The sequence below is a fragment of the Anomaloglossus baeobatrachus genome, unplaced genomic scaffold, assembly GCF_048569485.1.
Source record: "Anomaloglossus baeobatrachus isolate aAnoBae1 unplaced genomic scaffold, aAnoBae1.hap1 Scaffold_78, whole genome shotgun sequence".
Lineage (NCBI taxonomy): Eukaryota > Metazoa > Chordata > Amphibia > Anura > Aromobatidae > Anomaloglossus > Anomaloglossus baeobatrachus.
This window is the reverse complement of record NW_027445162.1, coordinates 264783-267828: the sequence shown is the minus strand read 5'-3', so window position 1 is coordinate 267828 and position 3046 is coordinate 264783. Positions and strand designations below refer to the sequence as shown.

At 45.6% G+C, this 3046-nt stretch overlaps 1 pseudogene; it reads left to right on the top strand.

The window, feature by feature from the left end:
* Window positions 1-2550: 2550 nt before the first annotated feature.
* Window positions 2551-2756, top strand: LOC142288114 (U2 spliceosomal RNA; annotated as a pseudogene).
* Window positions 2757-3046: the final 290 nt, after the last annotated feature.

Here is a 3046-nt window from a genome sequence, read left to right as displayed (position 1 = left end):
TACTAACCTATGATGCGTTCCTAAGCAGTTGATGTTATATGTTCTACATTTCATTTTCTGCATACTTTACAAGTAGTAGAATTTGCTTTGATATAGGCAACTGGATTTTCACAATGAAAAGGCAAAGGATAACGCCCGAAAAAGACGCCATACATTATGTCAGTGCCATCACTGACAAACCTGGATTGACCATGAAATACATCAATCCCCTTAAAGGTGAGTTAAAACAAGTTTTAACTAAATTGCCTTAATATTGTCATGCATTAGAATGACTGTCTTAGGTAATGATAAATATTTTCTACAGGAAGAGGAGTGTTTGCTGAAACTGAAATCGAAAAAGGGAGTTTTGTTGCAGAATATCGAGGCGAGCTCACGTATGCACTTACGATGGTAGACAACTACTCGAGATTTATGGTTGTGGTACAAGTCAAAGATCTAATGGCCCATACTGCAGCGAAGGTCTTCCAAGCACACTTATGCAGACCTCATGGCTACTCAGAGAGAGTCCTCACAGATCAAGGCACAGCCTTTGAAGCGGAAATCTTCAAGGACTTCTGCAGCTTTTACCGATGCAGGAAGATGCGCACTACACCCTACCATGCTCAAACCAATGGTTATCAACCTGCTCAGGACTTTACCCCATATTCCAGATGTGGCCTTACAAGTGATTTATAGAGGGGTAACAATACGTTGGGATCACCGGATCTAATCTCCCTTTTTATACACCCTAAAATCTTGTTTGCTTTAGAATAAACAATAACATCATAAAGGTATAGCAGTACCGTTTCAAAGTTTCGGTGTCCCAAGCAGCATTCCATCAGCCTCTGGAAGGTTCCTGGCAAATTGCACAGCTCGAAGGGCATGCTTTTGAACTCGCAGAGACCCATCGGGGTGGCAAAGGCGGTCTTCTCCCGGTCTGCCTCAGCAACGGACACTTGCCAATAGCGACTAGTGAGATCAAGGGTAGAAAAATAATTTGCAGTTCTCAATGCAGCTAGCTATTCCTCAATACAGGGGAGTGGTGCTGTCCTTCTTCTTTAACAGGACCAACGGAGCTGCCCAGAGGCTACAACTGTCACGGATAACCCCAGCCTCCTTCATGTTGCTCAACATGTCCTTGGTACATTGGTAATGTGCAGGTAGTTTTGGCTTATATCTCTCTTTGATGGGTGGGTGTGCACTTGTGGGGATGTAGTGTTTGACCCCTTTTATTCTTCAAAAGTCTAGCGGATGTTTGCTGAAGACTTGCTCGTATTCTTGCACTAGCCTGTAGACCCCCTTCTTGTGATGTGAAGGTGTGGAGTCAGTGCCTACGTGTAATTCCTTACACCACTCCTCTGGCTGACTTGGTGAGCTGTCACTGAATGGGTGGGCTGAAGCAATGGTGGATGCTGCTGTTTGGATAGCATGTGTATCTACTGAGAACAGCTTATCAATGGTGGCAAATCGGAGCAGCTTAATCTCTTGCTCTCCGCAGTTCAACACTCTCATGGGCACTCTTCCCTTCCTTATTAATGAATAAAACTATGATGTAAATAGCATATAGATACCCCACAAATGCAGATAAAAGTAGGTTATGGGAAAAGGGGGAAGAGAGAAACAGGAAAATAGTGGAATAAAGTATACCTTCCAGGTGGGAGAGGAAATGGCAGCACAGCCAGTGGAGGTGAAGCAAGGGGAGCCTGCAACTAAAGAGTTGAGAGCGTTATCACATGGTGACTGAGCCTGATTGTAACGGGAGCATAGAGGTGCCGATCCTGTCTTACCTGCGTTGGTGTAGAAGTGGGTGTCCTGTGGTGGAGTCAGCTATGTGCAGTGGTGGCCGTGGGTTCTTTTATGTGCGACCGTAGTAATAGCTGCGCCCACTTCCTGTATGGGAGTGGAATGCAGTGAGGGTAATGGAACGCACGCCTGCGCATTTGTGTTTAACGTCGCGCATGTGCAGAACGGAGAAAAGGCTGCGCTCACTTCCTAATGAAAGGGAGTGAGACGCATCTGGGAAGGGAAGGGAAAAGATTAGGGTTTGGGGATGATGAAAGGGCTTTCTACGGGCAAGGATGGCAAAGGGTGGCAGTGACGGAAAGTCAGGCAGCCTGTCCTGTCCTGTCCTGTCCGTCCGTCTTTTTGTATCATGAATTGGAAAGACTGCAAGGGGGAGGGGAGGTGCTTGTGTCCAAAAGGAGGAGTTATTCAGATTCATTGCAGTGGGCGGCGGCTGCAAAAAGCACCATTCTTCTTGTTTTTGCTCTGCAAAACAGCCTTTTCAAGGGTTGGCTTGGGTGACAAAATGTCTTCTGTAGGCGTGGGTTTGTCTCCCTCTCCCTAAGATGTGTCCGGTATAGGCCAGGGTGCCACTCAAGGCCGTAACCAATTCGGGTTATAGCTTCTCGGCCTTTTGGCTAAGATCAAGTGTAGTTTCGGAGGACGCTACCTTGGTCGGTACTGGAAGGTGCCTGGGATTGCACGTCTGCCGGCCTTGAGGAAGTGTGTGCGCCTTCTGGTGACACATAGCCCTCTTGTGCCTGGACGGTTCCCAGGCAACGGGAGGCGATCACCTTTGTTATTTTGAAGTCCTACTGATAAACAGAAAAAAAAAAAATTAAATCTGTTCTTATCAGTTTAATATCTGATACGTCCCCTCTCTGGGGACCATATATTAAATGGATTTTTAGAACAAGGAGATGGAAAAAATCTTGCTCTGTCCACTGCACGCATTGACCTGGTATTGCAGTACCTCCAGGACCGGTGCACCCCTTCTTAACCCAGTTTCCAAAAGCAGAACTCAATTCACCTGATTCAAATGAGCCCCATTAGTGAATTGAAAGAAAGCAAAAACTTTATATGCACCTCAATTTGGCCAATTCACTTTTCACACTTTCACCCTTTTTTTTATCTTTCACACCTTTTACTTGCTTTATTGATGCAAAAAGCTGTGCCAAATAGCAAACTCATCTCCACTCAACTTGACCAACTCTGCTATGTCCCGTGCAGTATCTTATTCTCAGTCTTATCTAGATCATTTGCAATTGAATAGAATAGATCCCTT